Genomic DNA, 13,245 nt, shown 5'->3' with positions numbered 1-13,245 from the left:
TGGGCTTCTATGCTTAGAAGACCTCATCTCTCATGCTTAATTATCTTATTATTCTATTTCAAGGTATTTTATTTAAGATAAGGAAAACTTTTCCTGTTAATTCAACTAAATCAAGTAAATCAATCAGCATGCAGCTTTTTTCTCTTGATCACAAGAAAATTATTTACAATAAATAGTTAATGAGAAGCTGGGTGCATGCCAAGTTGCTTCAGTCAGGTCTTTAACAGGACACTGAAAAGATAACAGAAGAATTTAAACCAAAAAGAAAAGAAAGTCTTAAACTACAGTGCAATGTTCTTAGAAGTAGTAACAGCAGAAAGCATAACAATAATGGGGTGACTGGCTAGCACATACAAAAATTCTATTAAAATTCTGAAAGTTAGGATAAATGAACATGAATAAGAATAATATAATTGATAAGTAAGAATGCACTAATTTAAGATTTAATACCCTTCACCCAGTTCATACAGTTCATGATAGGGCTTCCTATGGGTGGAGACTTTTCACATAGTCATAGTATTGATTACCCTCTTTTGCTTCACTCCCATTATGTGGTTCAGGGAATCACTCTCATTAAGAGCTGTTCTCCTTAGCTGGCTTTATAATCCTCAGGGGATTAAAGGACAGGAGAAGAATCATCCTACACTGATGCTACCTACACCTCACAGTAACTATGACATTACTTTGCACCATTTTTCTGCCCAGAGGGATCAGCAGCATGCAATGATCTTCCAATGGCAATGTGCTCAAGAGAAAAGCTGTCCCATTGTCTGACCTATTCTCTACCCATGATGGTGAATTTCTGCTTCCAGAGGTTGCTGCTTTCCCTCAATCTTAGGCCACTCTCTTTGCCCAGTTTTGAGTTCTTAATCAGTTTTCATTTGATTTCCATTCATTCAGTCATTCACTTCTGTCTCCAAATCTGAGCATGGACTGGGCCTCAGCAATTGAGATTTGTCTCTATCTTTCCATTTTGTCTGGTTTAATGCATACTTAAATTTGAATGAATAAAGTCATTTGGGGCAAAGCAAGAAGTGAAACCAGAAGGTTTGAATCTGCATAGGGACAATGTATAGCTAGATATAGGGAGACCATCTTCTAAAAGTCAGAGATAGTCAGAGACAGAAATGCCCTATCCTGAAATCTAGTAATCCATATCACTTGACATGCTCACATAGATGTTCCAAGGAATACTTAAGAGATACATTTTAAAGATGATGCATGTTGAAAATGTCTCAAGGATTCTATTATTCTAGATTTATACTTAGATTTCCAAACATATTACATGGTACTTAATCTTGGTATCAATAAAATCACATCTTTACTTCTTTCTCTAAAATTTATATTTCCAATGTTTATGTATGTTTTCGATTTAACATTCTTTATCCCAAGACGGTGTTGCACAATTCAGTGTTCTGTCACTATTACCCTCTCAGCACACTCTGAAACTTATTTTATTATTTCTAACTGTAAGAACTGCAAGTATAATTACCATGGATGCTATTTGCTTTTGCATTCAAGAACTTAGGGTTCAGTTCAGTTCAGTCGCTCAGTCATGTCTGACTCTTTGCGACCCCATGAATTGCAGCTCGTCAGGACTCTCTGTCCATCACCAACTTCCGGAGTCTACCCAAACCCATGTCCATCGAGTCGGTGATGCCATCCAACCATCTCATCCTCTGTCGTCCCCTTCTCCTCCCGCCCCCAATCCTACCCAGCATTAGGGTCTTTTCCAATGAGTCAACCCTTCGCATGAGGTGGCCAAAGTATTGGAGTTTCAGCTTCAACATCAGACCTTCCAATGAACACCCAGGATTGATCTCTTTTAGGATGGATTGATTGGATCTCCTTGCAGTCCAAGGGACTCTCGAGAGTCTTCTCCAACACCACAGTTCAAAAGCATCAATTCTTCGGAGCTCGGCTTTCTTCACCGTCCAACTCTCACATCCATACATGACCACTGGAAAAACCATAGCCTTGACTAGACGGACTTTTGTTGGCAAAGTAATGTCTCTGCTTTTAAATATGCTATCTAGGTTGGCCATAACCTTCCTTCCAAGGAGTAAGCGTCTTTTAATTTCAGGGCTGCAATCACCATCAGCAGTGATTTTGGAGCCCCAAAAAATAAAGTCTGACACTGTTTCCACTGTTTCCCCATCTATTTGCCATGAAGTGATGGGACCAGATGCCATGATCTTAGTTTTCTGAACATTGAGCTTCAAGCCAACTTTTTCACTCTCCTCTTTCACCTTCATCAAGAGGCTCTTTAGTTCTTCTTCACTTTCTGCCATAAGGGTGGTGTCATCCGCATATCTGAGGTTATTGATATTTCTCCCAGCAATCTTGATTCCAGCTTGTGTTTCTTCCAGCCCAGCGTTTCTCATGATGTACTCTGCATATAAGTTGAATAAGCAGGGTGACAATATACAGCCTTGACGTACTCCTTTTCCTATTTGGAACCAGTCTGTTGTTCCATGTCCAGTTCTAACTGTTGCTTCCTGACCTGCATACAGGTTTCTCAAGAGGCAGGTCAGGTGGTCTGGTATTCCCATCTCTTTCAGAATTTTCCACAGTTTATTGTGATCCACACAGTCAAAGGCTTTGGCATAGTCAATAAAGCAGAAATAGATGTTTTTCTGGAACTCTCTTGCTTTTTCGATGATCCAGCGGATATTGGCAACTTAGGGTTAGGAAATGTAAAAATTATAGCATGTATTATAACTTTCTGAGAACCATAAAGTTAATTCTTGAACAGATTAAGCACTCCAAATAGATTTCCTGTTATTTGTCTCCTACTACCTCAATCTGGTAAGAAAACTAGAAGTCGCTATCCAGATACCTTCCTCTTACATTTACTCATAGTAATATTTTTCATTCATAACATGCTATACTTGTTTCATATACTTGTTCCATAATTGCCTATGGAAGCACTTTTTTTCTATAGGCAATATCATTTTTATAATACACTAGGCTCCAGATTAGGCTGAGTGGAGTTCTGCTTGAATCATTTAACAAGGAGAGTCTTAAAATGAGAGCTATGTTTTCTTGGAAATTATTCAATTTCTCCAGATACCACGTTCACTGATGACCGAAACCCAGAATTCTTCCATCTGGTGTACTTGAAAGTGAAAGTGAAAGTCACTCAGTTGTGCCCAACTCTTTGAGACCCCATGGACTATACAGTCCATGGAATTCTCCAGGCCAGAATACTGGAGTGGGTAGCCTTTCCCTTCTCTAGGGGGTCTTCCCAACCCAGGGATCGAACCCAGGTCTCCGGCATTGCAGATGGATTCTCCACAAGCTGAGCCACCAGGGAAGCCCAATAATACTAGAGTGGGTAGCCTATCCCTTTTCCAGCAGATCTTCCCAACCCAGAAATCAAACCGGGGTCTCCTGCATTGCAGGCAGATTCTTTGCCAACTGAGCTATCAGGGAAACCCATCTGGTGTACTTACTAGTGAATTATTGTCCAATGAATAAATAAAATTGATATGACAAAGCATGATATAAAAATACTAAAATAACTGAAAGAAGACCATAGAGATAGATGGCAGGTAAGTAGACAAGTAGGTGTATAGGTAGATAGGTATGTCAGTGGATGGATGGATGGGTAGATAGATAAATATATAGGTGGAAGATATTCCTCACTAGTGACCTTTTGAGAAATTTGTTATAACAATGATTACTCTTCTCTCATTTTTACAGAGATTGATCTAGATTTTAGCAAGTTATTCCTTTACTACCTGACAAAGGTATACATTGCAAAGGGAATTTGAATAACACCATATTCAGAATTGCTTTCATATTTTCCCTGAACTAACACTTTCTTGATGAGGCCAAATTTTGTGTAAAATAAAAAAAAATAATGAATGCCCACAAAACTTTCATTTAAGTTTTGGATGCTTATAGGCTTCATATTAATATCTCCTTCCTTGGAAGTAAACTTTATATGTATACTTCATGAAGAAAATTTAGACTTTGTTGTTTTGTTCTTCTGGATGCTTGTCTTTACTCAGGGTGTGCTGGACATTATCTCTTTGATAGAGGGTGTAGTTGGTGTTGATTTATTTAAAGCCTGTGCAGGATATGAGTCAGGGCTTCCTCTCTGTTATATCTGCCATTGTCCTGTTGGGTGTGAAGTCTGCTCCCCAGTTGTTGGATAAGAAGCTCTGAGGGTCAAGTTCAACCAAGTTTTGTTGCCCATGAGTGTGCACCTTGCCCCCAAAAAGGGATTGATAATGCAGGTAGGCCTGTTTGGTCACCCAGGACCTATGAACCCTCTCTGTAGGTTTCCATGGTTCTGCTCAGAAGCAGTCCCCATCACAAACCTTTCTCTCTTATGTTCATCACAGATCTAGTTAGTGCAAAGCTGTTGTGTTTAGCAGTCTGGGCCTAGAGCTGGTGGTTTGGAGTTGTGGGTATGTAAGAATTGAGGCGACTGCACTGCTGCCTGAGATCTTGGCTGTCTCTGTGGCAGTCTTCTCCCAGGACCTGTCTGCTCCAGATTTAGCAAGCTTCAGTGTGGAGTGAGCAGAGCTTGAGTACTCTCACTGGGAGACAAACCACTACATACTTCTGAGTGTGCTGACAATGACTGTCACCCTCCCACTGTGACCACACCCCAGTTCCTCCAGGCTGTCTCTGTGTAGCTAAATGAGTCCTATGCCAGGGACTCTCTGCCCTAGATTCAGTGGTTAGCCTTTGCATACTGTTGTGTCACCAACTCCCTGTGTACACACTGACAAAGGCCCGTTTTGACTGTGTTGGAGCTCTTCTGCCAGTTTCCAGTTAGTTTTCCATGAGAATTATTCCACATGTGTGTGCATCATGTATGAGTGTATGTGTATATACATATATTACTATTACTACATTGTGATGAAACTAAATACAGGTATATTAGCAGTAGTGGTTTGGGCAGAACCTGATGGTAGTTTTTACTCATATGCATTATTGGAGATGAGAATTGAGGGCTACTTTGAAATAACCATAAACTTGAAACTGAGTTGTGTTGCAAAAGTAGAAGTTGAGATATTTAACATTGTACTTAATGTTGGAGTCTGAAGTTCAAATAATGTCTTAGAGTAAATGGTGATATTTTCCTCATTAAGATATTATGACAGATGAATAATACTTTTTTTGCCCACTTGATTTAATGATCCTTTTTCCTCTAAGGATTTTTTTCCAGTTCTATTGAGGTATAATTGACAAAAGTACACATCATGGTTATTTGATATGGATATACATTGTGAAAGGATTCCTCCCATCTAACTATTTAACATATCCATATTTGTTAACACTGTATTGTTTAATGAAAATTACTAAGAGAAATGATATATTAACACCCCACCTTGTTCAAACATTGATGACTACGACAAAGCACTGACACTACTAAACACTATCTTTCTTTAATCTGTTTTGTATCTTCTGGTTAATATCATGACTGATTTTTGTGCATAGCTGAGAAAAAAATATCATGTTTACTTGAAACATATAGCAAAATAACAAAGCTAATGCCTATAACTACTGTGCCCTTGAAGTTATCCCAGTTTTATTCATAACATTAATTGGAGAATTTGCCTGTTAACAGAAGATACCTCACATGCTGTGCATTTTGAAAGATCAAATCTGTGGAAGAATTTATTAAAGAAATCACATTCATTGATGCTGTTAATAAAAATAGTCTCAACTTTAAAGAGGATGGCACATACATGGCCCACATGCTGTCCCTCTATTCTTCCATTTCCAAGTCTTGGTTGCTAATTGATAAAGATACAATTTCCTACTGAGCCTTTTAAGAATCCTCCTCAACACAGCACTGTGCAACCAGTTAATCAGAGATGGTATGAGAGTTGGAATTCATTTGTCATCCCCATTTTGTGCATACTTGTCCAGTCGCTTCAGTTGAGCCTGACTCTTTGCTATCCCATGGACAGTAACCCACCAGGCTCCTCTGTTCATGGGATTGTCCTGATGAGTAGGTTGCCATTTCCTCCTCCAGGGGGATCTTCCCAATCCAGGAATTGAATCCATAGACTCCTGTGGTTCCAGCACTGCAGGCAGATTCTTTACCACTGAGCCACCAGGAAAGCCCATTCCCATTTTAACAGTAAGTAAATCCTTTGTTCCCCCCAAATGATCACTTTAAGTGTGTATCATCTAGGTTTTTCTCCCACCACAAGTATAGTTTTCTGGATTTTGTCAACAATATCTGCTGTCACTTATCGTCTCAGCTCATCTGAGCTCACAGACAGCTGTGGATGTTTCTAGCAAACTGACAGTCCTACCTTAAACACCAGAATCTCTTATTCTCGGCTTAAGAACTTTCTCTGGCACTACAGGTTTCTCTTGACTAGGGACAACCCAGAATTGTGGGAAAGTGCAGTCTGGGCGACCAATACTCAGTGAGGAGCAATCTATTTCTCCAAGTGGGAGCGAAGAATCAGAGGATAAAAGCCCTGGCCTTGCCATTCCCTCGTGGTTCAGCTAGTAAAAAATCTGCCTGCAATGCTGGAGACCTGAGTGTGAGCACTGGGTTGGGAAGATCCCCTGGTGAAGGAAACAGCTACCCAGTCCAGTATTCTGGCCTGGAGAATTCCATGGACTGCATAGTCCATGGGGTCGCAAAGAGTCTGACAGGACTGAATGTCTTTCACTTGCATTTTCACTTGCCATTCCACAGTAGGAAGGGCCCAGCATGTGTTCTCCATGGCTTATCAGAAGTTCCAGATGGGGACTGAGTGATTATCTGCTCATTACCATTTCGCTTCCCTGATTTTCTTTCTTCATTCTTCATTTGTGTTTCCTAGGATCACCCAAGTCCTCATGTCAGAGTCTGCTCTTAGAACTAAAGCTAAAATGGCATCTTTTGTCTTCACGTTATGTAGAACATTTATTCACAAACTTCAGTGAAGTTCCTCCTCATGATCTATAGACTGAGATGCAAGCTCTGACTCACCACTCCATCGCAGATCCAGTAAAAACATCTTTCTTTCCTCTATGGAAAGCCCCACAGGAGAATTATCTTATAGCACTATAGTTCAGGGTTCTCACTGGCAAAAATCAACATGTCAGCTCAGTAGTTTCTTTTTTGCAGCCTCTAGAGGATACTCTGTTTCCTTGCCTTTTCTGGTTTGTGAAACTGTGCACAACTTGCCATCTCTGTCTCTATAGATGTATGTTTGATGTTGAATGTTATGGGGAGGTGAGCTCTATGTCTTCGTACCCTGCCATCTTAATCCCCCTCCTTTTTACTATAGATATTTATTCCTGTATTAGAATTAGTGATAATAGTGATTTTAGTGAAACTGGAGGAAACTGGTAATATCTAAAATCTGTAATTTCAGAAAATCAGTGGGTATTTTATATTGGGCATAATGTGATGTTTGTTTTCTCTTATGTAAAACAAACAATTGAAGTCAATCAGTTATTTCATCTTTAATGATACTCACTTTTGACATTTTTTTCTTATTTGCTTTGTAACATCGACAAAATTACATAAACACATGCAGACACACATATACACACATACATACAGAGAAGAAAAAAAATCTTCAAACCAGGAATACCTTGCAAACATTCATACCATTGCAGGTAATGAAGCATATTGTGGAGTATCTCTAGAATTCTATAATATCAAACATGACTAAAGAATGATTTATTGTACTACCTTAATTTTCCACACAAGGAGGCCAGAGAAATTACATATTTTTTTCAGACATATACACTGCTAAAGACAAGATTTCTTTTTTCTTTAAACAGTAACTGCTAATGTGATTTTAATCATACTGTAAATCTTTAGCCATCACCTGAAAGTCATCCCAATGATTTAATCATATATCCACTGATCAACAAGCTTACAAAAGCAGCAATTCTTTAATATCTGGATTTCAGTTTTACAGCTCTAAACTTTACTCAAGAAAAATTAACCAGTAAGGGAAGAATACTATCTTCCACATGCAAACTGTATGATGTAGGTCAAAATTGAGAATAGAATCATATGTCAAGATTATTGAGACGAACGTTATCCTACACATGGAATTCTCCCTTTGAATTGATATCCCATTCTGTTTCACTTCCTGTTTGGCCTTAGTAGGAGACAAGGCCATTAAGGGTTATAAAAACAACATATAGTTAAACAACCAATCATCTCTGCTGCTTATTGTTAGAAATAAAGAAAAAGCAAATGACTAAAAGTTAGAAAACTGGACATATCTTAGAGACAGGTATAATCCTCATTGACTGGAGAGTTTCCTTAATATATATTATATTCATTATGTTAATGGCCAAAAGCCTTTTTTGCACATGAATTACAGGTTTATTTATTTTTTTTTATCATTTCCACATATTTTTAACAGAACTCATAGTCCACATTTGGCTCATAAAATACAGCATTAGGAAAAAACCAAGAGCCTCTGCTATAGATCAGAGTCTAAACTGATAAGTAAAGTTGTTTTTAGGTGATACTAGTAGCCTTTATGGAAGAATTAAGTACATAGGTTAGAAATCAGAGCTACAAGTAATGACTCAAAACACTGAGCCTGTACTTTTTATTCATACTAGATTTGAAGGGGATATGATCTTTAATTGTTTCTATGTAGTGGAAACCTTTTTTTTTTTTTTTTAATTCTAATCTGTTATGCCAGACCATAAATAGGAAGGGTACGAAACTAGGTCACATAACTTCTAAGTTAAGCTAACCATTTGACAGTGAATATAGTCACATTGAGAGGAATCTTATCAAATTAGACTAGGCCATATCCTTGTGAGCTAAATAGCAATTGGAGAATTAATTTGATTTTCCTGTCATATGTTTCAGTTTAGAATCTTGGAGATGCCTACCCCAAGTAATTATTTTCAAGTAGATACTCCAACTGACACATTCATTTACCAGACATATGGTTTGAGTGTATACTGCATGTACAGTGCAGTATATGCTGTATAATAGGGACAGCAGTAAATAAGTCCCATAATTTTCCTTCCCCGGTGAAGTTTTTATTCTTATCAAGAAAATAGGCAGAATACAATAAATGATTTTGACTAGAGAGAGAAGTAGATAGATTAAAGATAAATTAGATTGGAAAACAAATAAAATAGATTGATAGATATAGACAGACAACAGGTGGTTATATATGTTACACAGAAGAATATAGCATGTTAGAGGAGAGAAGTAGCTGGGTGACAGGGAAGTGAAGGACAAAAAGATGTACAGAGAAACATGTCTGGATCAAATGGATCACAGACCTACATAGAAAATGTAAAACTCTAAAAGTCTTAGAATATAAGAGAAAGACTAAATAATCATGGGTTTGGTAATAACTTTTTAGATACAAAACCAAAGAAATTCATGAAAGAAAGAATTGATAAGCTAGACTTCATTAAAACAAATTTAAAAACTGTGCTTTATGTAACCATTGACTAGAAAATAGAAAGATAAGCCACAGAGTCGGCGAAAATATTTGAAAAAGGTATATCTGATAAATAATGTTTATCCAAAATATTCACAGAATTCTTGAAAATCAACAATAAGTAAACAGACAATCTGGTTAAAAAATGAGTCAAAACCTTGACCTCATCAAAGAAGATAGATTGCAAATAGCATATGAAAGGGTTCTCACCCATGTGTCTTGGAAGACATGCAAATCAAAACAATGAGGTACCACACCAATTAGAATGGCCAAAATCCAAAACACTGATACTGACAAAAGCTAACAAGTGTGTAGAGCAAGAGTAAATCTCATTCACTCCTGGTGGGAATGCAGAACTGTAAAGCTCACTACAAAAAGTAGTTTCAAATTTCTTTTGTGTATGTGTGTATATGAGCACATGTAATAAGCACACATACATGCGTGTGTGTCTGACTCAGTCACTCAATCGTGTCCAACTCTTCGCAACCTCATGGACTGTAGCCCGCCAGGCCCCTCTGTCTGTGGGATTTTACAAGCAAGAATACTGGAGTGGGTTGTCATTTCCTTCTCTGGGAGAGCTTCCCAACCCAGGGATTGAACCTGTACATGTATATATCTGTATGTATATTCATATATACATATATACACATACCTTTTTGACTTACAAAGAGCTATAGATATTTAATGTAGACACTTTGATGACTTCATGAGTTTGGAGATAAATATATATCTTAGAAACCATCACCCCAGTCTTCACTATAAACATATCCATAACCTACAAAAGTTTCCTTCTGCCTTCTTTATATATTGTTACCATTTTTAATATGATAAAAACAGACCTAACCTTTTAGCAAATTTCTAAGTATATAATATAGTATTGTTATAAAACTAAACATTCTTACCATACAATTCATTAATTGTGCTCCATGGTTTTTACCCAAACGGGTTGAAAATTTATGCCTATGAAAATATCTACATATGCTTATTTATAGTAGCTTTATTCATAATTGCTAACGTTTAGAATCAACTAATATGTTTTTCAGTAGGTGGTGATGGTGGTGGTTTAGTTGCTAAGCTGTGTCCGACTCTTGTGACCCCATGGACTGTAGCCTACCAGGCTCCTCTGTTCATGGGATCCTCCAGGCAAGAATGCTGGAGTGGGTTGCCATTTCTTTCTCCATTTCAGTCGGTAAATAGATAAATTGTGGTTCAGTTCAGTTCAGTTTAGTCACTCAGTCATGTCTGACTCTTTGCGACCCCATGAATCACAGCACGCCAGGCCTCCCTGTCCATCACCAACTCCCGGAGTTTACCCAAACTCATGTCCATCGAGTCAGTGATGCCATCCAGCCATCTCATCCTCTGTCGTCCCCTTCTCCTCCTGCTCCCAATCCTTCCCAGCATCAGGGTCCTTTCCAATGAGTCAACTCCGTGAGGTGACCAAAGTATTGGAGTTTCAGCTTCAACATCAGTCCTTCCAATGAACACCCAGGACTGATCTCCTTTATCTAGGTAATAGAATATTATTTAGCACTACAAAGAAATGAGCTATTAAGCCATTCAAAGACATGGAAGAATCTTAACTGCAACATTGCTAGATGAAAGAAGCCATTCCAATAAAGGCTATTAATATTCCAACAATATGATAGTCTTGAAAAGGAGAAACTCTGAAGACAGTAAAAAGATCATTGGTTACTAGGGGTAGGGGGCAAGAGTGAGATGAATCAACAGAGCACAGAAGAGTTTTAGGACAGTGAAACTATTATGTGTCATTATATGTTTTTAAAACCCATAAAATGTACACCACCAATAGTAAACTATTGATTTTATGTAATAATGATATGTAAATGTAGGTTCAACAGTAGTAACGTGTATTACTCTGGTGAGGGGTATTGACAATGGGGAAAGCTATGCATGTGTGAGTACAGGGCATATATGGGAAATCTCTGTACTCACAGATTAATTTTTCTGTAAACCTAAAACTGTTCTAAAAGTAAAATCTATTTTAAAATACTCAGGTAAAATTTAAGCTGAAGATGATTAATTTGAAGATGTCAACAGTGTAAAGTGTGTGGAGAATTGTGTTGTAAGCAGAGGGAACAAGTGTGAAGCCTAAAAACTTTGCTGGTCTGTATAGTTAAATATAGAAAGAAATCCAGTGTGGCAAGACCATTGTAGACAATTTTGATACAAGAGGGCAGAGAAGTAGTGAGCAGTCAGATTATTAAAGATTTTATAAGCTAGAGCAGAAGGAAAGTTTATGCTTAATGTGACTGTAATACACTGGGAAGTTTGAGTAATGGAGAAACATCATGACTTTTTGTTAAGAATGATTTACAGCATAGCGGTGAGAAATGATAGAGGGGGCTGCCCCTATATTTAGGTGGAATTTGGGAGGTATCCAACTGAGATATAACAGCTAATCGGACTTCTAGTGTGAAAGTGATAGAAATGCAGTGAAAAAGACCAATTCAATTATCTTGGAGGTATTCAGGAAGAATTTGTTAATTGCTAAGTAGGATAAAAGGAAAATTAATTATGAATGACCCATCAGTTTTGGATTGAGTCAGCAGGTTAGATGTCACTGTCATTTACTGATTTGGTGAAATTTTGGAGAACCACAGGATGGGTATCAAGAGTTCTATTTGGGAAATGTTAATTTGAGAAAGTGAAGAGTTCCTTGGAAGAATAGTTATGACAAACCACCTAGACAATGTATTAAAAAGCAGAAACATCAATTTGCCGACAAAGGTCCATATAGTTAAAGCTGTAGTTTTTCCAGTAGTCATGTATGAATGTGAAAATTGGACCATAAAGAAGGCTGAGGGCTGAAGAATTAACATTTTCAAATGTGGTGCTGGACAAGACTCTTGAGAGTTCCTTGGACAGCAAGATCAAACCAGTCAATCCTAAAGGAAATCAACCCTGAATATTCATTGGGAGGATTGATACTGAAGCTGAAACTCCAATACTTTATCTGATGTGAAGAGGAGTCACATTGGAAAAGACCTGATGCTGGGGAAGATTGAGGGCAAGAGGAGAAGGGGGTGAGGATTTCATCTCAACCATTGAGGATGAGATGGTTGGGTGGCATCACTGCCTCAATGGACATGAGTTTGAGCAAACTCAGGGAGATAATGAAGGACACAGAAACCTGGCATGCTGAAGTTTACAGTGTCGCAAACAGTCAGACACAACTTAGCGACTGAACGACAAAAAAATTGAGATGGGCTTCCTTTACCATTCAGTGGTAAAGAATCTGCCTGTCGGTAGAGAACGTGCAGGTTCGGTCCCTGGGTCGGGAAGATCCCCTGGAGAAGGAAATGGGAACCCACTCTAGTATTCTTGCCTGGGAAATCCCATGGACAGAGGAGCCTGGTGGGCTACAATCAACTGGTTGCAAAAGAGTCAGACACGACTGAGAAACTAAACAAGACAACAATTTTGAGTTGCCTGGAAGACAGTGATGTAGATGCTTTAATTTAATATTTTGATATATGAATTTGGAGTTGAGTGGAGAAATCAATATTATGTTTAAAATGCAGGATTCAACAATGTAAGAATGATGTATAAATCCCTTTGAATGGATGGAATAACTCAGAGAAATAAACAGAAAAGAGATGAGCTGTTGGGATAAAAAGATACTGCTGTTTGATTTGGCTATATGGAGGTTTCCTGATGACTTTGGTGCAGTTCAGTAGAATGGTAAAGGCAGATGTTCAGTTGTTCTTTCACTAGATATTAACTTTGAATCTAAAATTTGACTTTTGAATATTATGTTAGAAAATTTTAAGGGTATTTTTAGAGGTAAATAGGGGGTTTTAAATGATTTCCTAAACTA

General features: G+C 37.9%; 1 protein-coding gene and 1 long non-coding RNA gene across 3 annotated transcripts in view; one reads left to right on the top strand and one right to left on the bottom strand.

The window, feature by feature from the left end:
- The window catches only part of LOC145519862 (uncharacterized), a 279,023-nt gene that overhangs the window by 232,408 nt on the left and 33,370 nt on the right, over positions 1 to 13,245 (top strand). The window lies entirely within an intron of this gene.
- CYLC2 (cylicin 2) overlaps positions 1 to 13,245 on the bottom strand; it is a 35,615-nt gene that overhangs the window by 1,593 nt on the left and 20,777 nt on the right. Inside the window, exon 6 of one of the 2 annotated variants that reach the window (XM_081524553.1) lies at positions 10,718 to 10,912. The exons of the other annotated variant lie outside the window; for it this stretch is intronic. The gene's annotated coding sequence lies outside the window, so the exon portion shown is untranslated. The remainder of the gene's footprint in view (positions 1 to 10,717; positions 10,913 to 13,245) is intronic. 2 annotated transcript variants of the gene reach the window in all.

The sequence above is a fragment of the Giraffa tippelskirchi genome, chromosome 1, assembly GCF_054371585.1.
Source record: "Giraffa tippelskirchi isolate mGirTip1 chromosome 1, T2T-mGirTip1v1.2.pri, whole genome shotgun sequence".
Lineage (NCBI taxonomy): Eukaryota > Metazoa > Chordata > Mammalia > Artiodactyla > Giraffidae > Giraffa > Giraffa tippelskirchi.
This window is presented reverse-complemented; position numbering and strand designations above follow the sequence as displayed.